The sequence below is a fragment of the Siphateles boraxobius genome, unplaced genomic scaffold, assembly GCF_051911475.1.
Source record: "Siphateles boraxobius isolate OS27281-9 unplaced genomic scaffold, OSU_SipBor_1 55, whole genome shotgun sequence".
Taxonomy (NCBI): domain Eukaryota; kingdom Metazoa; phylum Chordata; class Actinopteri; order Cypriniformes; family Leuciscidae; genus Siphateles; species Siphateles boraxobius.
In genome coordinates this window covers 4,910,134-4,934,206 of record NW_027509181.1, presented here as the reverse complement: position 1 = coordinate 4,934,206, position 24,073 = coordinate 4,910,134, and the positions used below count along the sequence as shown (strand labels likewise).

At 41.1% G+C, this 24,073-nt stretch overlaps 1 protein-coding gene across 2 annotated transcripts in view; it reads left to right on the top strand.

The window, feature by feature from the left end:
- grid1b (glutamate receptor, ionotropic, delta 1b) overlaps positions 1-24,073 on the top strand; it is an 816,517-nt gene that overhangs the window by 267,138 nt on the left and 525,306 nt on the right. The gene's annotated exons all lie outside the window — the stretch shown is intronic.

The following is a 24,073-nucleotide window of genomic DNA, read 5'->3' as shown; positions in this document are numbered from 1 at the left end:
TAGGATATGCCTGGAATTCCATATTTTTGGGCATATTTTCTGACAACTCTCTCCAACTTTCATCATGGATAGAGGCCTTTTGCCATCCAATGAAAAGTTTAAATAAAAACAATAAGATCACAAAGACTAATAGAAGAGTTAGCTAAGAATAAAATCTTAATCAACAAGATTGAAAAGTTTGAAAGACACGTGTATGCTTGCTTTTCTTAAAGACAACTTCAAGTCTGTTTCAAAATGTAAAATATTTTGAGGCTAGGTAAGAATATATAGATGTTCTGGGTGTTCACTAAAGTGTTGCTGGGTGGTTGCTATAGGCTCTTGCTATGGGGTGTTGCTGCTGTATATGGTTAACATTCATACAGGCATTTCCACCTCTGTTAATAAACTCAAATCAAAACTGCTGAGATACATATAAACATGCTGTGAAAGATTTGACCATCTTGCAACACAAGATTGTTTATAAGCATCACCTTTTGATCCAGAGACATTGTTACAAAGTGGTCACAGCAGAGATAAAGCAGGGTCTAAGTGCCGCAGTCTTCATTTACAAATGAACTAAAATTTTTACAGAACAGGAACAGGACAACCAACATAGTAATGATGTAGAACTGACCAAGAACACAAGGCTTAAATAGACGGCAAAAAGAGGAACTAATGAGACTAATTAATGAGACACACCTGAATTGAAACTCAAATCAAATCCGTAACCATGGAAACAAACAGGCAGGGGGCGGAGAAAGACAGAACTGAACTAATTAACAGATTAATCAACAGTACCTACTGCTAAATATGCTGTTAATATGAATCGAACAACAAAAGAAAAAGAAAAAAAAAACAGAAAACCACTCACTCAGATCTTTATTGAATAACTTTAGAAGCTTTAAAAACAATACATTTCTTGAATGCTGCAGTTAAATGCTCTGGGGAGGATATAAACATGGCGGACTGTGTAAAGCTCACTCAGGATAGGAGCTAAGCTAATAGGACATATTCCGTGTTGTGGGCGGGGACTGCCAATGTGACGTCACATTAAAGCACATTCATGGAAGGCTCATTTTGAGACACTGTTTCAGATTTATGGGGAAAATGAATGGAGTGGTTTGATTTTTTCCACAATAGGATGCAGACACATAATTATCTTTAAGAACAATTTAAAAGTGCATTTTGCCAAATAGGTCCCATTTAAATTTCCCCATTAAAATATTAGCTTTTCACATTTGCGTCAGTGAATCATTACACTGTCTTGCGTCAAACTGATTTGTATCAGCACCTATAGTGTACTGCAGTCAGCTAGAGTACTGAAGCTCCATTGTTTTACTAAACCACTTCCAGGCATGAAAAGCACACTTGATAAACATAAATCACAGAATGAATGCAAATCCAACCTATATTGTTCAGTGCCAGAGTGTGCACCCTGTGCTTACCTTTATAGCTCCTTAAAATATAGCATTCAGACCATGCTCACTGTGCCCCCTGATGTTGACATCACTGCTGCCCTCATCCCATCCACTTCTCAGATCTAAAGCTGAGCGCCAGCTCCCATAATCACAATCATGAGATTAACGGTCATATTGTCACATTCACTTAGCCTTGTTTTGCACCCATAACCAATCTTCTCTTTCTGAATAATTTTTTGAACTGCCTATTATCATGAGCTGGGAGGTTTAGGGATGGAAATCACATGGACATTCAAGGGCACTTTTCCCAAAACCATTAGTGCACCAATCTACAAGTGTACGTGGATGCTAATATGACAAGGTGGTTAACGAATATTAAGGACGTAATGGGCTAATTCAAGTCTGGCAGAGCTTGGGAGAAAGGTGCCATTTGTTTTGCCCGTTTGGTTGTCAGAAAGATTGATTTGGACAGAGTTGTTGTACAGATTATACTCAAACGCTCTCAGAGGAAGGACGGTGTCTATCCATTATTGTTAGAATTCACATTATTTCAGAGTTGCAGAGTATTCAGTAAACAGAGCCTCGTCTAATAGTTTTATATTTTTATTTTTTGAATTGTGTTTCATTATATCAATAGCTTTGATGAAGCATGCAACCTGATGATACAAATTAAAAATTATTATACTAAAAGACTTAATTTATTATAGTATACTAATTATTATTATATTACATTTTTAAAGGGTAAGTTCGGTGTTTTACAATTAAAGCCCTGTTTTAAGATCGTTTCCGATGAAATCGAAGGGTTAAGATTAAAATTTGGACAAATGCTGCTGTCCCGAGAATTTTAGGTTTCTTTGGTAGCACCCCTCCACCTCTACAATGGTTTCTTAGGTGCATATGAAAAAATCATTCATAAAACGCATTAAACTTTAGTTTACAAAGACGTTAAACTCACCGAGTGGTCTGGGGTGTTCACTGATATGCTCACACAAAAACCGCTGCAAAAGATGCTGCCACGAAGCTGTCACTCCGCCCTCTGTTGGACCGTGCAAGAAGAAGCGCCATTCACCGACACCGCCGGAGCCTGATGTAGCATTTAAGCGTTTGCCGGAGCCTCTACCTCGAGCTTCACTCTCTCCTTCTCCACCCCTCCCTCTCGGACGCGCAGCTGACGGCTCCGCCCTTCACTGCCGTCGCTTCAGGGGATGAGGCGGAAGGAGATGCCGCAGGGGACAGCTGCTCTATCCTGGCCTCTAAATCGTGGAATGTACCATTCTCCGCGAGACTCCACTCACATCTCTCCTCGACTCTCTCCCAAGTGGACGGCGCTGCCGAGAAGGGGACGAGAAAGGCCCGGATCCAGCTGCCATCACGGATTTAAGGAGCGACGCTCCAGCTCAGCTGCAGGCCGCTCACGTGATCAGCCTCCTGCGCGAAGCGCTGGCCAGCGTCCAGCTCATCCTCCGTCTTCGCAGCGGCGAAGCCCTCCTATCGGCCGCAAGGAGGAAAAGACGGTTGAGTCCCGCCGCGGCCGGACCACCATCGACATATCTTGCCCTGTCAGTCCTCTTAGAAAAGGCTACTGCAGCGGTGTATTCAGCAGCCAACGAGCTGGTAATGCAACCCGCTCGCCTGCACACAACCACCGTTCCTATGGTGACCCAGACAAATCTCAGGAGTATAATATCTGGTTATCCGGCTCATGCCGTTGATGCCCTAAGTGTAGAAAATGTGCCCGCATCTCAGTGTTCACCCCTGCACGCAAGCACAATACCCCCCGTGTCGCTCACAGAGCTCACCCTCATAAAGCTGGCAATGCCGCTGGAGTGTTAGATGTAGGAAATGTACACACAACTGTGTGTTCACGCCTACTCTCTGCCTTACCCTCAGTCAGGTTATGAATGTAAGTTACGTGCCCGCTCATGAGCGATCACGCTTACTAACAAACACCCGGTGCTGCTCGCGCATCACAAAGTTATCACAAAACGTTCCCCGTTCAAAGCATCGGGACGTCAACCGTGAAACAAGCAGCCATCGCAGTCAGCGAGCCGCCGTGTCTCTCACTCTCACAGAGCCCACTCTCATAAGGCGGGCAAATGCCGCTTGAGTGTTAGATGTAGGAAATGTGCCCAGAATTATGTGCCCATGCCTACTCTCTGCCCGCTCTGTTACACAGCCAAAACAGCCTTAATTAAATCGGTCAGGTTATGAATGTAAGTTGTGTGCCCGCTCACGAGCGCTCACGCTTACTAAAAGAAACCTTGCCCCAGGCGCCGCTCGCGCTTCACAAAGTGATCACAAAACGTTCCCCATTCAAAGCAATCGGGACGTCATATATGAATGTAAGTTACGAGCCCGCTCACGCTTACTAACAAACGGTTCGCCCCGGGCGCCGCTCGCGCTTCACAAAGTTTTTACAAAACGTTCCCCATTCAAAGCAATCGGGACGTCACATATAAATGTAAGTTACGTGCCCGCTCAGGAGTGCTCAAGCTTACTAACAAACGCTTCGCCACGGGCGCCACTCGCGCATCACAAAGTGATCACAAAACGTTCTCCATTCAATGCAATCGGAACGTCACATATGAAACGGCTAGCCACTGCTGGCAGCGAGCCGCCGTATTCAACCTCCGGTTCAGTTTCCCGAGCCCACGAAATGCGGCGATCGGAACCCGGAGGCCATTCTGCCCCTAGCTATACATGTAAAAACATGGGAAGTGATTCCAGGGATATCAGAGTGGGTGCTAAGCACAATAAGACAAGGCTATTCACTACAGTTCGCTCGCCGTCCCCCACGCTTTCGAGTACGGACCGAAACAAAACTGAAAGTGGAAGTATCACATCTACTTTGCGCAGAAATAGCCAAGTTGCTGTGCAAAGGGGCCATATAACTGGTACCTCCTTCTCTGAGCGAGTCAGGCTTTTACAGCCGTTATTTTCCCGTGCCCAACAAGGACGGAGCTCTCAGACCTATCTTAGATCTGAGATATTTGAACAAAGCTCTCATGAGAAGACCGTTCAAAATGGTCATGACCAGACAAATTCTTGCGCAAATTCGCCCGAGGGACTGGTTTATCTCTCTCGATCTGAAAGAAGCCTACTTTCAGATTCGGATAATACCCTGTCACAGGCCATTCTTGAGATTCGCCTTTGACGGTCAGGTATATCAATACACCATTCGGCCTGTCTTTAGCACCCCGTACATTTACGAAGTGCATGGACACAGCTCTCGCCCCCTTGAGAAATCAGGGCATGCGGATTCTGTACTATTTGGACGATTGGCTGATTCTGGCACAGTCAGAGATATAACTCCTATCTCACCAAAAAGTGCCCCTCAGTCATCTGGGAAGCCTGGGTCTCACGGTCAACTGGACCAAGAGCTCATTACTGCCCAGTCAGTCAGTTTCCTTTCTGGGGATAGAACTGGACTCTGTGGTTATGACGGCTCGCTTATTGACACAGTGCGCGCGCCGTGTTCGACACCTAGCCGCGTCTTTCCAGAAGGGCAGCGTCGCTTCTCTGAAAACATTTCAGAGGATGCTGGGCTGTATGACATCAGCTGCAGCGGTGCTCCAGCTGGGCCTACTGCGCTTGCGCCCGCTCCAATGCTGGTTGAACGCTCGGGTGCCTCACCGGGCTTGGGTGTCCGGCTGCAGACAAATCAGAGTGACTCAGAGCTGCGTTTCAGCTCTGCAGCCCTGGTTAGCGGCCGACTGGTACCAGCGGGGAGTGACGATGGTGGCTGTTTCATACCGAAAGGTCATCACGACGGACGCCTCCAACTTAGGTTGGGGCGCTCTCTTAGAGGGCAGATCGGTATTTGCCCTGTGGTCAGACCGAGAGAAACCGAGGTATCGTGGTTACTAAGCTTCCTTCAAGAGCTGTTGGACAGGGGCAGGTCCCCCTCCATGCTTAAAGTATATGTGGCAGCCGTCGCAGCGTTCGCTGAGTCGACGCGAGGCCAGTCAATAGGAAGGAACGAGCTGGTCATCCACTTCCTTAGGGGAGCCAGGAGGATGAACCCCCCGCGACCCCCGCCGGTTCCTAAATGGGATCTTTCTTTGGTCCTAGATGCCCTGAAAGTATACCCCTTTGAACCGCTTGATTCTGTGGACCTAAAGTACCTATCGCTCAAAACCCATTTTCTGACAGCTCTGTCATCAGTCAAACGTGTGGGGGATTTGCACGCGCTATCCACTAGAGCTGCGTGTCTTGAGTTTGGGCCAAATGACTCTAAAGTCATCCTAAGGTGCTGGGCACTACCTTCAGAGCGCAGGTCATTTCTCTATCGGCTCTGCCAGCATTCGATAATGAGAGCGGTGTTAGTCTCCTCTGCCCTGTCAGGGCGCTGAGAGCTTACATTACGCGCTCCGCCCCCTTTAGGCGCCCGGAGCAGCTCTTCGTTTGGTGGGCTCACCAAAGATCTCGCCGCCTCGAAACAGAGTCTGTCCAGATGGATAGTGGATGCTATAGCAAATGCTTATGTGTCTACAGGTCTGCAATGCCCCTTGGGCATCAGGGCTCATTCCACTAGAGGCGTTGCCTCGTCGTGGGCTTGGTCCAGCGGGATTTCCATTCATGACATTTGTGAGGCGGCAGGCTGGGCCTCCCCGTCCACATTTGTTAGATTTTATAACCTGAAGTTCCCGCCTTGCAGGCTAGACTTCTGTCGGTATGAGTGGGTTGTACATTCTGCCCAGATCTGATCGTGCGCAGACTACTCTAACTTGACTCAGCTCTCCTGGTTGAGCTGCACTATATGGGTTGATATGCTTATATAGACCGGCAGCGCCGCTCTGTTTTCCCTATGAGTGCTTATGTATATGTGCTGGCCCGCGTTGCTGGCCACCTTATTCCCACTTATCTATGTTCCCCGGGATTCCCTGGGACTCATGTAGTGGATGCTTGGCGCGCACAGCATTGACAAGGGGTTCCTGTAGCGTAAGCAACTTACGCAATACGAGAGAACCTCTTGTAAGAGAATGTACTCGGTTATGTACGTAACCTCGGTTCTCTCTAGAAGAGGGAACGAGTATTTCGTAACCTGCCAAGCTCGCGCCACGAGCAACTTTCGCTTCAGTCGATGAAAACCAGAGAGGTAGCCTCTGAGCAGTGTTGGGCAAGCTACTTAGAAAATGTAGTGAGTTAAGCTAGCAGTTACACTACATTAAATGTAGCTTCACTACACTGAAGCTACCACCATGGGAAATGTAGCAAGCTAAGCTACAGCAATATGGCAAAAGTAGTTTACTACATCTAAAGCTACTTTTTCAAATTAAATTTTTATATTGAACCAACTTAATTCCAAGTCAGTGCTATCTCAGTGATCAATAAAATTGTCAATCAAACATATAGGCAGGCATAATTTGTCAGTTAAATTGTTTATTCAACAACTGTTCGAAACCAATTTGGCCAACGAAAAAAAAAAACATAACTATATAAAACCATATAACTATATAAAACTATAACAAAACCAGGTGTCAAGAGTGTGTGCATCTTTTTCCATTTCTCACGTGTCAGCCCAAGGATTGATACTGGTACGTGATGTCACACCATACGGAGCAGAAGGTGATGGTAATGCACCTAAAAGCTGGTTTGTAGGGCCCTATGAAATCCGTTTTATTTTTTCCCACATTCCAAATTCAGTTTTATTTTGTTTTCATTTTTCTGGACTCCCATTTTAATGGTTAAATAACATTTTAGTAATCAAAAACGTGTAATTAATTGAAATCATGAAACGTATATAATTTAACAATAAATTATTAACATTTTTAAATAAATTACATTTTAAGGGCTCTATAAAATAGATTTTTTAATGGTTTAAATTGTAATGACCAATTATTTAAAATGTAGGCCTAAGGATTTAAGCAAAACTTTCTTCAAAGGTTAAAACCAACCTTTTATTTTGACAGGTTGCCATGTAGCTAGACCTTTGAGTTTCTGTTTTGTTTAGTTTTTTTGATATGACGATAGTTTCTCAAATCAAGCTAAAATGCTGCTAAAGTGACTCTCAGAGCGGCTGTGTAGATGAAGTTGATCGATCCATTACTGAAAACATCGCAAGCGTCATGGGTGCTTAGTGTGTGGTAAATGAATCCGCACGTCTGAGCCATTCATTCACAGAGACACGCAGAACATGCATGATTCCTTTTTAAATAGTCTTTAAGCAGTTTAATATTCACAGACACTAGTCTATATCGCGATTTTATTTAAGTTTAGGCTACTTACCTTCTATTCATCCAAGATCTGAAAAATTCCGTGAAATTCCGCGTTATACAGTAAATTTTGTTTTTATGCATGGATATCCCAATTCAGTCCATGTTTTCTGTATTGCGGTAACTTAATGAAATCATATGGCCCTATGGTTGCCAACCACCGTAAAACAAGAAGAAGAAGAAGTCACCGTCACTAACTGATCCAGCATCAGTGATACTTAGCAGTTGTATTTCCGATTTGAGCTTGAGCTTTAGAAATGCTTGGGAAAATGTAACGTTAGCTTGTGTGGACGCTACCGCACTACTTGATCAAAAAAAGAGCTTCGCTACTGAAAAGCTATTTGATTCAGAAAACAGCGATGCTACCACCACGCTACTGAGAAATGTAGTTAAACTAGTAGCGTTACTACTTGTAGCGACGCTACTGCCCAACACTGCCTCTGAGCCTTACTTTTATACGCTACGCCACACCCATTCTGGCGGGCTTTGACGCGTAGAGGCCGCGAAGCGCCCTCACTGGGCGTGACGTCACACCAGGCTTAGTGGTAGGCTGCTCCAGTTGCCGCAGGGCAGCCAATGAGCACGCTAGAATGCCTACTCTAGGTCTGCTGGCTGCTGCACTGCGTTGGCAATAAATACAAAATTAAGAATCATTTTTGGCTTCATATCTCGAGAAAAGATGACTTTACCTGTAGCTAAGCAACTTACGCAATACTCATTCCCTCCTCTAGAGAGAACCGAGGTTACGTACGTAACCAAGTACGTTTTCTCTAATCACTGAAAATAATGCTTTGGATAGGAAATATCTGCATGAAACTGCATGAAACACATACAGACGTGTCATTTTGTCAAACCCAGTAGAACAATGAATACATCTAATTGTACATGTTCTCAAGAAATTTGAGTATGTCTTGCCTGTGCACGTACGACTTAGCCCTGTGATGCTTGTTGCCAGAACATTGTAATGCACTTGCCGATGTTATCTGAATCATTTAGATGGGTTTTATGTGGCACACTATGCTGGATTTGACCTTCGGTCAATGTAAGCCCTGGGGAAAAATAAGTGAAGAAGTGTTTAATTGTGCTGAATGTGCACTTAGTGTACCTCAAATCTTAAAAGTATATTTAAGAAAAAATGCAGATGAGTAAAAAAAAGAACCTTCATTAAATAATAAGCCACTGATTATATAATGATAGTACACTTTTTTTTTGCTTTCTTAACACTTTGTAATAATGTTGAATTTAACGTTTTTAATTAAAGTACATTTTTTAATCGTTGTTGTAATACTATTTTTTCATTCATTCATCATTCAAATGATAAGTTGTATGTACACTTGGTAATTATGAATTTACATACAAAGATGTACTTAAAGAGTTAGTTCACCCAAAAATTGTCATTCTTTGCTCACCCTCATGTTGTTACAAACCCGTAAGACTTTTGCACATCTTCGAAACACAAATGAAGATATTTTAATGAAATCTGAAAGATTTTTGTCCCTCCATTGACAGTCCACGGAACTACTACTTTGACGCTTTAATAAGTTCATAAAGACAATGTAAAACCAATCAATATGAATTGAGCCATCCAAATTTTCTCAAGAGACATGATCTCTTTATATTATGAACTTAGGCTTCAATGAATTTAGGCTTTTATTCACATATAAACATTCATCAATGCACACCTCAGGTTTGGTAAACAGAAGCTCAAGCATGCTTGCTTGACATGCGAGAACCAATTAGGCTCATTCAGGTGCGTCAGGAGAGACGCACATTCAATCTATTCATCCTATAAAGCAATCTAATCTCTTTGGAAAATTTAGACTAAACCGTTCGATTCATATGGATTAGTTTTACGATCTCTTTGTGAACTTTTTGAAGCGACAAAGTGGTAGCTGTGTGGACTGTCAATGGAATGACAGACATCTCTCATTAAATTCATTAAAAATATATTTTATTGCATTTCGAAGATTAACGAAAGTGTTACAGGTTTAGAACTACATAAGGGTGAGTAATCAATGACGATTCTTTTAATTTTGGGGTGAACTAACCCTTCAATTCCTACTAAAATGGCAGAGAAAAGGCACTTTCAAGTTCAATTAATTGCATTTAATACACATTTAAACTATAATACATTTTCATTTAATTGTAAATAAATGCAATTAAATGTATGCAAAAGTATGCTAAAGAGTTTGTGGGAATTGCCTGGTGCATTGTTATTTTTTGAAAAGAAATAGTTTGAATATTCATAAAAGTAGTTGCTTACCTCCTTTCCACTACCTGCATGATCTAAAGTTTCATGTATGTCTGTTGTACACCGTGCTGAAATTGAATGCGTAAGGTTTGTTCAACAACCTTTGAAAACACTTTTTATCTTTGCACCTGCAGTCCTAATGACTATCCATGCATGTATTCCAGACAGATCCAAACACTGATGCCTGGTGTTGAAATGGCCTCAACAACAGTAGCATGCGTTAATATAATCCTTTTATACTGCCTGGTGATCCAATTAAAATGATTAAGTGTGCTTTATCCTCCCTGGTCCTACTGTTGTAACACTCACTTCTAGTCAGGTACTGAGGTGCTAATGTCATCCACCCGCACGGGCATAAATATCATATCCCCGACAAGCAGAAGACAGTTCCACTGCTGATATTAAAAAAAAGCTGCTTCTGAAGTCTTTGCCTTTTAGGTAAACGCCATTTCCTTTCTCTCTCTGCGTGCCCCCAAGCTGCGCAAATATCTGACTCATCCATATCCCAGCAGCGGGGGAAAATGTCAGTGCTCAAATAGTAGCTAATTAGATGAGGCTGTCTTGTGGCACCGGCCATCTCACCCTTCATCTGAAGCTATGAGGGAGCTAGAAAAATCTGAAGGACTGGGGAAATGTAGACCCATTTACTAACCCAAGAGTCAGATTTTAAGTGCAATTTTATCTGAATGGATTTATTGTAACGGACTGTTTAGTGTTGGTTTATTTTTCAATATAAAAAAACAGGACAATATGCACAATGTCACATTATGTCAATATGGACAATATGCAGAGTGTTTCTTCGCTTTACTCAACATGGTGTTAACAAATGTTCCGTTCAAGTTAATTTGTAATATACTATGGGGCTGTTGAACGCTTGATTCTGATTGGTTGATGAACGTTCTAAGGGGTGCAATTATCTTCAGGGAAACGCACGGCTAAAGTAGTTCCAGGCAGGTCTTAACCGCATTATAGTTCCATTTCACTTTGCATAGTTAGCTGTATTATCGGAAAATAGGACACAATTGATAGCTAGAAAAAAAAAAAAAGTGAAACAAGCCTGAGAAGCTACTGGGCACATTTGGCAAAAGAAAGAAAGAAATGAAGCTTGATCCAAGTCAAGGATCACCAGGGAAAAAACCCTCTGCTAACATGCAGTCCCATGCGCTCGATCTTCTATTTTCGATAACTTCACAATCAATGGAACTGAGCAGTTTAATTTATCTAATCTATAATAATTTATAGTAATTTATAATCAATAGAAAATTAAACTGAATATATAAACAAATTGATAGTCATGCCACACGTGTTTTCGTTATAGACTACGTCGATTTTCAGATAATGTGGGGCAATTTTGGGTAAAAGTTGGCAAACAGACTTTTCTAGGGGTATTTTTTCTGCTGAATCCATTTTTGCTGTTTGCCAAGCTGTATCTCTTATGTGAAACTCAGTAGAGCGCAAACTCCAAGATGACCTCTAAAATGTCAGGAAATTCCATATTTTAAAACTTTACATCATGCACGCCACCAATTAATGAATATTGAAAGTTCATTTAGGTGGGAATTAAGATACTTGCATGTGATACTTGTATAATTTCAATCTTCCCCATTGCAGTCATGAAAATATCGGTTTTTATCCTTATATTTCAAATGGACAAACAGAATATCTAAAATGCGAGAGTAATTTTTTTGGAGTCACATGCATACCATTGTCTTTCGAATCAAAGTTTTTGAATTGATTTCGGAGTTATCCAAGAGGTTCTTTATTCTACTTTCTATTCCTATTACTTTGTGCAGTTATTTCCACATATCGTATTTTTCATCAGAATTAATTTTCTATATCCAAAGAGCAACATGAACCGACACAAAATGAAGTTGGTCAGTGTTGTAGTTTCCCCTTTGTGTGTGAGTGAAAAGGAAGGAGACCGGGGTCAGCTGGCCGAGGCTCGTGGGTACTTTATTAAATAAACTCAGATCACACTCGCACCACATGCGCACGTCGAACATAAATCTCATTCACAGTTCCAAAATGCTCGATAGTGTTTGTCTTTTTCTTCCAGAGTCTTCTTTTTCCGATCCCACGAGACTTCAGCCCTCTCTTCCCGAACGCTGGTTCCAGACCAACTCAGAGGTCACCAGTATTGGCTATATGCCAATTGTACAAGCTCCCGCACATGAACTCGACACACTCAACACAGTAATACAGAGATGCAGGCACATTGCAACAGCACTTGGTCAACAACACGTGTCCTTACAGTTGACAAAGAACTTTACTGCAAGCTTATGGAACTCAAATGGGCAAAAGATGAATATCAGGATTTTCTGATCATCAGAATGGGTGGCCTGCACACATCGCTAACCTTCCTCAAGGTGATTGGAAAACACATGCAATCGTCTGGTTTGATGCAAGCATGGATTGAAAGTGGATTTTTGGTCCAGGTACAGCAGAACACGTTATCCTCTGCAATGGGAAGTCTTACGCTAAGGCAATGCTTGCGCTTAAAATCACGATCCAAACAATGTTGAGAATCGTAATGCCAAAACTCATGAACTTAATCCAAAATGAAAATCAGGCTCTGAAGCAGACACTGGAAGAGAAATAAAGCAGCGAAGACATTGAAGATCTACTCACAATCCTGGCTACCAAAGAGTTCCTTAATATTCTGTCTTCTTTTGAGAAATCAAACATGAATCCGAAATTCAAATTTTGGTGGAGCTACATGGAGATGGTAGAGATCTTGTTGATGTTCACTCGTGCTCAACGAGAAGGCAATTGGAAATTGCACTTACATTCCTTCCAGTGAATGATTCCTTTCTTGATGTCATAGGGGCACACCAACTATGCTTGTTGGGGAACAATTTACGTTAGCGAGATGCATCAACTCCCCCCAGAAGTCAAGGAAGAATTTGATGAAGGGAACTTTGTTGTTAAACACACTGGCCAACCATTCAATGAAGTGGACCCTGACCAGAGTCAAGAATGGCTGAACGGCATCGGGAAAAGAGAGGTGGAATTATAGGTATTACCAAGACCTCGTCTGCATTGAGTTGGTGGGCACTCTCTTACAACCTGCGTTCTCACATTGCCAATTAAACAAGAAATGTCTATGGTCTTGTTCTTGAAGATGAATACTCACACAATAAATCTTACCAATCGAGGCAGACACAAGACAGACAGACTGAGGACAGCCTCCTGCAAACCTTCAGAAGAGATGTGTGATGACCTGCAGAATACTGCAACTAAAGATGTTGCCACCAAGGTAATTGAGCAAGACCTTTTGAGCGTTCAGACAAAAGGCAAGCAACAGCTGGACAAGTTCATTGAAGAAAGGCTCCTTGGTCCAGAGCCAAGAAAGGTCCAATTTCGAGATCCTCTGCCAAAACAAAAATCACGTTCATTTGCTTCACTTTATGAAGTAACACAAGAGGATTCCAAGCAGAAAGGTGGCGAAAAATCCATCAAAGCAGACAGAAAAACTATGCAGTGACTAATCACTGCATACGAAAGTGGCCGCCAGGTTAATCTTTCAGATATACTTAGCCACTAACTGTTAACTGTTCCACAAGCTCAGGCAGAGAGCAATGGAAAACTACGCTCGGGAAGCAAAGCAAATCTGTGTGATGTCCTTACTGCACAAGTAGCATGTGCTCCAAGTGTTGCAGTTGTGGACCTTGGTCCAACAGCAACACTGATCATCGATGGCCAAGCACTGGTCTGTTCAGTTGGAAAACCAAAGAAGGCTGTTACATTTGGAGACCTTGCTGATACATTTACGTCCACTGTACTTCAATCAGGTACAGCTTTCAAGAGAATAGATGTTGTATTTGATAGGTATTATCAATCAAAAATCAATCAAATCTGGCACAAGGACAAGGCGTGGCCAAGGAATAGCGGCCATCCATCGGCTGATTGAGAACCGGGATGTTCCACTTCAACCCAAGTGGGAAAACGTCTCAGGTTACATATGTAACCCTGGTTCCCTGATAGGGAACGAGACGCTGTGAGACGCTTATTTCAGGTGTTTCCCTTCAGGACATTTGTAATGCGGCAGGCTGGTCCTCACCGCATACATTTGTCAGATTTTACGACCTAGACCTCTCCACTTCCAGGGCTAGGCTGCATGTTTCTTAGTGTGCGCAAGGACTCCACACAGAACGGGCATTTCTCATTATGGCGTAGTGGGTATGGGGTTCCCACCGCGTCTTAACGCAGCTCGGAAGGTTACGTATGTAACCCTGATAGGGAACGAGACGCTGCGTTCTCCTGCCATACTTCCTGCATGCCCTGATCGACTTGCTTCAGGTCTTTTCAGAAGCTGTCGCGGTCTGTTTTCAGGGGTGTTTTATAGCTTCCTGGTCTATGACGTCACCTGCCTATGACGTCTCGCTCTTCCATTGGACTGATTATACACGTGCTTCACGACGCAATCACGCAGAGCATTCCCACCGCGTGTCAACGCAGCTCGAGTTCCCTTGAAAGGGAACTTCACGGCACATCCTGAGAACAAAGCAGATTTGGCAAATTTCCTGTCACAACAACTGATTTTGAAAGCTCCTGTCGACAAGTGCATAGTTGTCTCTGGTGGTTTTACAGATGAAGAGAGGGTGGAGTCATGTGACCCGACGGTGATTACAGAAAACCTTAGAGCTCTCCATGAAGAAGCAGACACAATAATTGTTCTTCATTGTATGGAAAACCAATCCTCAAGCATTGTGGTTGCTGCAAGAGATACTGATGTCCTTGTACTGCTTCTGGCCCATTTTCCTAAGATGCCCTGTTCAAAGATTTGGATGAAGGCAGGCACAGCTACAAAAAGGAAATATATCCCAATTCACTCAATTGTGGAACAACTTTCGCTTGATGACAGTGCAGTGGAAGACATCATTGCATGTCACGCCTTGACTGGTTGTGATACAACATCATACCTTGAGGACATGGAAATAAAACATGCTGGAAAGTTCTCAAAGAACATCATCATCTGTTCACAGGCATAGATCAAAGCGAACTGGATGACCAAACTGAAAGACACTGAATTATTTGTGTGCAAGGTTTATCGCGCACCCAATGTAATCAGCAAACAAAGGCAAGGGAACTCCTGTTTGTACAGTCCCGAGCTCCAGAAAGTCTACCACCAACCAATGATGCACTGTCGTTTCACATCCGTCGATCACATTACCAAACTGCTTTGTGGCGCCAAGCAAACAAGCAGTATCCTGTCCTTCCTCCACCAGAGACAATGGGGTGGAGACTGGAAGATTCTATGCTGCTGCCCATCTTGATGTCACTTCCTCCAGTCCCAGACTACTGTTTGGAATTTGCAGCTGCACCTCAAGATGTATGGGTGCACGATGTAAATGTAAAAAGTCTCGTCTGCGTTGCTCTGCTGCATGCAAGTGCAAGACAAGTGATGCAGAATTTAGCAATTGCTGAACTGAATAAGATCACTGCTCTGTGTTGTTGAGATCATATTGGAGAATCTTGTTGTACCATTGTTTAAATAACATTCACTTGTATATGCCATGCAGTTCATGTTTTAGTTATTATTCAGCTAATGTGTCCAATTTCACAAGGTAATTTTTGGCCAAGTTTACTGTGTTTATTTCCTTTATCTTTTCAAAGCTAATGTTAGTGGTGTGACACATTACCGTGATATGTGTTGGTAATTTGTTAACTTGTCTCAATTCTTAATATTTACAAAAAATCTTTCTGGTAATATCTTTTGCATAAATAGACCAAAAGAAAATTTAGTTTGGTGAAATTTCCGTCCTTAAACTTGTTTACATGGACATGTTAATGTTGAAAAATAATAAACATTCTTAACAAAATGTAATAGGATGATGGTTTAAGATATAGGCCTTTTACTGCCACCGCCATGATGTTGATGTTATTACATGGACATACTCAAATACACAAAATAACAGGTCAGTGTTTACCAGAAATATTGTAAGACAGAATGTCTAACTTGTTCTGACTATTCAGTTTGTTTCCTTTACTCAATAAAAGCTATATCACAATAAAAACAGTTTATCTTTGAGCCAGTCCTGAGAAATTTGCTCATTTTGGCATATGAGGCAGTCATCTTGGATTTTACACTCTACTGAGTTTCACATAAGAGATACAGCTTGGCAAACAGCACAATTGGATTTAGCATAGAAAATACCCTTAGAATAGTCTATTTGCCAACTGTTACTCAAAAATGCCTGAACATTTTTATTTAGGCACATTTTTGTGATTTCAACCTGGTCTATTATTATTGCAGATAATATAACAAATAAATATATTGATTTGCCTACTTGTTAAAAGGGCTTTGTGTTTCAATTATTAGGCTATAGTCAATAATAGAAAAAAAAACCCTGAATAAATAAAAATGAATGAATTAATAAATACATAAATTAAATAATACACATGCATTTCTGTCTCATTATTCTCTCTCTCTCTCTCTCTCTCTCTCTCTCTCTCTCTCTCTCTCTCTCTCTCTCTCTCTCTCTCTCTCTCTCTCTCAAAAACATCAACAAACGTCTTGAAATACATTATCTGAACAATGTTTTGAGATGTGGTAACTGTAGGATAAGCGGATTAATTGCCCCCGGGCCATTTAATTATTCTAAAAATAATGCACACCCAACTCCGCCTCCCGTCGTGACCTAGTTTACATCTCAGGTAACATTATTTTTCTTATAATTCAACGGCCCGTCGTCAATTATTCCTTACATAATTTATTTTGATCCAAAAAAAAATTCTAATTTTTTGATGATGAGCATTTCAGCTTCTTTCTTTCAATTCTTCGCCACCTCCTCTGGTATCAGAATATATTGTATCTGGTATTACTCAACTAAAAAATAGTACTTTAAATTGAATTTGTGTAAATTGATTAAGATAACGTTTTTTTACCTGAACCCATAAAAAAGCCAAAGCTAGAAAGGGCTTCAGAGCCTCTTAGTTTAAAGCTTAAACATCCTCATCTATTATCAGAAACAGCAAGTCAACATCTCTTTGCTAATGTCAACTGTCAATCTCCTTTGGAATTTTCTGCTGTAGTCACGAAGTTCAAATTTATCACAGTAATTCCCCTAAACTGCATCCAGATGATTTTTTTTTAAACGAAAACCATTGAAATTAATATAATACAGGTTAACAACAGTAAATAAGTTGTAAGTACATGTTCAAGGAAGTTATATCAATCATTTTCAAGAACGCTCATCCAGGGTGAACCAGTCAGTGGTCTCTAATGATGGATTGATTTGAACTTTCCAACATTCTTTTTTAGCAGAAATTGCCTCAGGCTGTTAAAGCCACATTCAGTCTGATTACTTGCACTGTCACATCGTTTTTTATTAAATGCTACTGAATGAGTTATATAACTCTGGCCTTTTGAACATCATAACACCTGAATTTTGGAACCTGGTCATTTTGGTTCTGTTTAGAAAGGCATTTGACTTAAATATGTTTAGTTGTTTGTAGTCTGAACAGCAAACACTTGAAACAAGAGAGTCATGTCTCAGTCTGATTACAGTTATGTAGATCACTATGTAGAAAATGAGTCAGCGGTCTCAGACATACCATATGTATGAATGTGTAAAACATCTGACATTAACGTTCTAATGTGCATATGAGCTCAAAACCATGACAAGATGTCTTGATAGACATAAGCCGAGGCAAATTTTTCGGACATATTTTTCCCACTCTGTTGTTGTTGCATGAGATGGTCTTGGCATTGTGCTGATGCTTTCAGCATTACTACAGCAACTGATGTACATACACTGGATGGAATTAAAGGAATATTTCACCCCAAACTGAACATTCTGTGATCATTTACACAAACCTATAGCCTATGGACAGTCAGTTCTGTATTAAATTTGTGGGCATGTGTGAACAAAGCCACAAATGTGTTGAGAAAAGCAGGTTAAAGCACATGACGAGCAACATAAAGCTTGGCTAAAAGATCTACCTACTGTAACTACAACTGATGATCAACAGCCTCCAGCAGTGGGGAAAGCCTCCATCAGCCTTTCAATACCTCCGGTCTAAAGCTGCTGGTTGATGAGGCACAGCTGACTTCCTTCTTCAATCAGCTCTTTTTCAAAGTCTAACCATTTCACTGATTATCCCATGAGGAAAGAACCAGCAGTATGGAAAAGGGCCCATTAAGACAAGCAATAAGCTCTTAGACAGTATGGCTAGAGCTTGTTATAATGGCTGTTAGTACATTTAATTCACATTTGATGATTTTCAGGACATGTAGTAATGAGATTGGACTTTTAGCACTCATTGTACCAATAATAGTAAGCAGTCATTTTGCAGACACTTTTATCCTAAGTGCCTTACAGCCTTACAGGTTCGGTCCTCCTAGAGACAGCTAACAAAGGGTTAAAAGTGACCAGTAATGATGATGGCTCAGCGTTCTGGGCTAAAATCAAATTCAATAACACTACATATAGGCTACAAATATTGGGTAAAATAGTTAGGTTATACTTTATTTTGATGGTCCACTTTAGACATTATAATAACAAAAAGTAACTTTGCAACTACATGTCAACGAGGTGTTAGGTGTTAGGGTTCGGGTTAGTTAGAATATGTTTACATGCAGTTGCAAAGTTCCTTATTAGATATTAAGCAGACAGTCTACTAATACTCTATTGAAAATTGCAAAGTTAATAGAATGCCTAAAGTGGACCATCAAAATAAAGTGTTCGCAATAGTTATAATTAGTATAGATTCTGTTAATTGCACTAAATGCCTACGATGCTTTAATAAGACTGTCTAGTTAGACATATCATTAAGATTTGAAACAGAGCTAAAAACACTGCTGTTTTTTTTGTTTTTTGAATGACTGCTCAGCGTAATCATTTGTAATAATTTAAAACCATCATCATGTTTGCATTTTAATATCATGTAAATAATAGATGCCTCCCTTTCTGTAAGCAATGAATTGCCCCCTCCCCGGCTTACCAAATCCAGTGAGCAACATTTTGATTCAATTTCAATTGCAATCAGACACTGACAGCCTGTTTTGGTGGATGCAAATCCCTGCTCATGACCAGAAGAGTGCTGGTACTTTTGTAAACAGGTCCTTGGAGTCAAAAAGATTTAGAACCACTGGATTAGATTTTGTTTAGAGAATTTAGGCAAAGTTATCGTGACCCTTTTGGTCCATGTTGTATACCGTGCTTCAGTTGATTTCAGGTGGAGAAGATTTAAAAGGATGGTATACAATTAGATGTTTTTGCAAATTATGTTATATAATCTACTAGCATATGAAAATGTCAGTAACCGTGGCCGTAGTGGCAAAGTTATTTATACTTATATCAAGTGGACAATCAAAATAAAGTTTAATATATTTATTTATTTGTGTGCTTTTATGTGTTTTTGGAGCTTAATGGTCAGTACTCTCTATGAACTGACTTTTTTGAAAAAAAGACCTTTGTAGAACGTTCCGTTAAACAGATGGAAAAAGTCAAGGCGGTTTAAAAATACCGTTCTGCTGCTTTTCTTGAAATTAGTTTGTTCTGCATTCGACAGATAAAAATGGTTTGTCACGTGTTCACTTGAAACCATTTTGACAAATGCATTTGTTTCAATTTTCCGTTGATTATTTATTTGAGTATTATATCCTCATAACATGTTAAAACATTCTTGTAAGGAGTTCAAGTACAGACATTCTTTTGTTGTCAAACAGCAGCACTTTTTGAAACCTGGAGGCGGGAGAGTGTTTCTCCCACACACACTTTTAGCATCTGGATCCCCCAGTTACCAGTTGGGAGGTGCTTTTATTTTTGTTTTGGGGTATGTTGTCAATTCTCTGCACGCCATTTCTGCAATGGAACAAAAGGCTGCCTCATGGTGCAGCACCCAGCTTTACAGCAGGTAATTTCAGCGTCGCTCAAAGGCACAGCAATAAACTGTCTAAATATTCAAGCCCATAGATGCTTTTGCTATTTCATAGACTAGGGAGGTTCAAAGACGATCTGAACAACAGATTCCTTACTTTGATTTCATGCCGTCATGCTACTTTGCTTCTTCAGTTATTAAAAAAAACACAAGCTTTCATACTGTATAGCTTTCATACCCTCTCACTCATGAATACAAACGCTTTTCTCCAGCGGATCAAACAATAATAATGTGATAAGTTTCATATGATTTTCCATACTCTACAGCAGGGTTCGGGAAGTAAGTTTGGCATCGGGCCAAAAGAAATTGTGCCACTAGATGGCGGGCCTGAACCTAGTCAAAGGATAATTTAAGAAATTAATTTATAAAAAATGCAACTAGAATTGTCTGTGGAACTGTTACAGTGTCTTTTCAAGTTCAAGCTCAAGTTCAAGTTCAAGTTCAAGTTTATTTATATAGCACGTTTAAGAACAACCATGATTGACCAAAGTGCTTAACAAAATTCAAGATAAAAAATAAACTAAAATAAAAATACACAATACATAATATACAATAAAAATAAGCAACAATAGGTCAAGATATCAAAGCTCAACTTGAATTGAAAGCCAAGGCATAATAATGGGTCTTAAGCAAGGACTTGAATGTTACAATGGTCCGAGCTTTCCTTACATGAATAGGTAAACTATTCCAGAGGTGTGGAGCAGCCACTGCAAAGGCTCTGTCACCTTTATTCTTCAACCTAGATCTGGGCACATCGAGGAGCAACTGATCACAAGACCTCAGTGCTCTGACAGGTGTATGGAAATGTAAGAGCTCCTTTAAATAAGACGGTGACAACCCATTTAAAATTTTAAAAACCGTTAGTACAATTTTAAATTCAATCCTGAAACAAACAGGAAGCCAGTGCAGCGTGGCTAAGACCGGTGAAATATGGTCGCGCTTTTTAGTCCCGGTTAGAAGTCGAGCTGCTGCGTTCTGGACTAACTGTAACCGACGAAGGGATGACTGCTCCAATCCAACTTACAAAGAATTACAGTAGTCTAAACGGGACATAATAAAAGCATGTATGACTCTTTCAAAGTCTTTGCGTAGCAGGTACTGCTTGACCTTCGCCAGAAGCCTCAGCTGAAAAAAACTGGTTTTAACAACTGAACTAATCTGTTTATCAAATTTAAAAGCATTATCAAAAATCACACCCAGATTCTTGGTAAAAGGTCGAACATGCGATCCTAAAATACCAAGAGCATCTACACAGACATTAAAATGTACCGCACGACCAAACACAACAATTTCAGTCTTATTATCATTTAGAGAGAGAAAGTTCTGATTCAACCAAATTTTTTGTTCACTCAAGCAGTTCAGCAAAGGCTGAAGATTATCCTTCTCATTGTTTTTTACAGGCAAATAAATTTGAACATCATCAGCAAAGCAGTGAAAATAAATGTTATGTTTTTTAAAAATGGACCCTAATGGCAGCATATACAAAGAAAAGAGCATAGGTCCCAAAATGGAACCTTGGGGGACCCCACAAGAAAGAGGAGCAACCGATGAAGAGCAATTCCCAAGGTGGACAGCAAAACTCCAATCTGCCAGATATGATTCAAACCATTTAAGGGCTAAGCCCGTAATGCCAACACTTTGTTTGAGCCGGGATAAGAGGATAGAGTGGTTGACGGTGTCAAAGGCAGAGCTCAAGTCTAAGAGCACTAAAACAGCAGATTTTCCTGAATCGACTGCTAAGAGAAGATCGTTATAAACTCTTAGAAGGGCAGTTTCGGTACTGTGGCGGGATTTAAAACCAGACTGGAATTTTTCGTAAATACTAAATTCATCTAAAAATGATTGAAGTTGATTAAAAACTACCTTCTCCAAAACTTTAGATAAAAATGGAAGTTTAGAAATGGGTCTAAAATTAGACAAAACTGAAGGATCCAAATTTTTCTTTTTTAAAAGTGGTTGCACAACAGCATGTTTAAAAGCAGCTGGAACAACCCCTGAGCAGAGAGAAGCATTAATCATAGATAGAATACTAGGCCCAACAGTGTTAAAAACATCTTTGAATAAGCGAGCAGGGATACTGTCCAGCAGACAGTTTGCCGGACGAAGTTGCTTAGCTACGTCAGAGAGACCATGCAGCGTAACTGGCTCAAACTGCTGGAAGACAGCTGGGCATACTGTGTGAACAGAGGGGTCACTGGTAGAAGCAGGGGATGAAAAGCTCAGGCCAGAAATTTTATCTATGAAGTATATCAGGAAGTTTTCACACAACAATGTGGATGGCACAGCACATACAGTTTCACAAGGGTTAACAAGAGAATTAAACACTTTAAAAAGAACCTGAGGCCTCTGTGTATTATTTGCAACCAGGAGAGATAAAAACTGAGTTTTAGCAGATTTAACTGCTCCCTGGCATTTATGTAATGTGTCCTTTAAAATTTGAAATGAAACTTGGAGTTTGTCCTTTTTCCACTTTCTCTCAGCTGTTCTGCAGGCACGCCTGAGAGATCGGGTATGGTCATTTAACCAAGGTTCTGTTAGTACTTTAGTGCGTTTAACCCTTAGTGGAGCAACAAAGTCAAGTATATCAATACAAATAGAATTAAAGAGATTAGTGTGTTCATCCACATTGAGATTACAATCTTCAAGATTGTACAGCACGGAGTCTTTAAAGGCAGCAGAAAACTGTGAGGCAGTTAAAGGGTTAATTGCACGCACACTGCGTGCGGGCACAACAGGCAAAGTGTCCGAACAGGGGCCAACTACAGTAAATACAACAGGCAGATGATCCGACATACAAGTGTCACAAATTTCACTAATGGCCACATATAAGCCATAAAACAGCACAAGGTCCAGAGTATGACCTTTTTCATGTGTCGGGCCAGTGACAGACTGCACAAGATTAAAAGAATCAATTAGATTAAGAAAATCCTTAGACAAAGGTCTGGATTCGCAACACACATGTATATTAAAATCACCAACAATTATAAAATGGTCATATTTCAATGCAATCCCAGCCACAAAGTCGGCAAAATTCTGAATAAAATCCTTGTTAAACTTAGGAGGTCTATACACCACCGCACATAGTATGATCGCAGGAAGATTAGTCTCAAACAGCTGCAGCTCAAAGCTAGAGCAACTGTCAAACGGAATCTCCCGACACTGAAAGGTACATTTAAACACAGAGGCTAGTCCTCCACCTCTACCTGTGATCCGAGGGGAGCTGAGGAATCCACATTGGGGAGGAAGAAGTTCTGAAAAAGACGTGAGCTCACCATCATGAAGCCAGGTTTCTGTTAATAACATAAAATCCAGCTCCCGAGAAGTGAAGAAGTCATTGAGGAGAAAAGTCTTGTTAGCTAGCGATCTAGCATTAAACAAAGCCAGACGAAGAGTTTGCTCCTCGCTGGCTTGGGGTGCTGCACGATCTAGCGGGCGCAGATTCGAAAAAACCACACCAGCTCGGTTAATCCGAGCCCACTTGGGAGAAGATGGAACCGTCAGCAGATGAGCCTCGGAAATAATCCATGAGCCAGGAAAAACGGGACGGAGCCAGCGATCTCTCATCCCCGGCAAGCGCCCGGCAGCAGGAACGTAGCGCCCATCAAGACACGTCACACAGGTGGACGCCAGGTAAGCCTTGAATCTGACCAGCACACCTCCGCGTTTTCCCCGTCGCCTGTAACGTTTCTTACGGGGAAGAGCCACAGGTAAACGGCGCAGGTCCTCGGGTATATCCGACAGCAAAGGAGGAAGCCTCGAGTCCCAGCGGTCTCCCAAATCATGTCTTTCAGACAATATATCAGCAGATATATTTTGTAACTAGTGAGCTGTTACTCTGTGATAAATCCTGTAGTGGGACAGTCATTAACTAAAAGCCACATTTGTGTGGCGGTGTCAGGGTTTTACACTGGATAAATGAATAAAGCAGTAGTGACACGTAACCTGGCAAATATCTTCATTCACCAACTTGCAACACAGACCGCCTTGCTAAAACACACATATGTGGGAGATGCGGAATGAATAAAAATAACTCAAAACATAAAAGTAATAAGTAATAAGACTTCAATAAGCCCATCGATGGCATGTTTGAGTCATGCTCTTAATGAACCATGTTTTATTTCCTCTTTCCATATTGTGAATAATAAATGTGTATCATTATAATTTGCTTGTCAAGTCAAGTCATCCTCATTTATATAGCACTTTTAACCAGTGCTTTAAGTGGCCCAAAAGAGGTGCCGGTACTCTATTATTATTATTTATTTATTTTTTTGCTGACTCCCCTCCACCCCTGAGGTAACAACAACGCTTGTTGTCTCTTGAAGGGG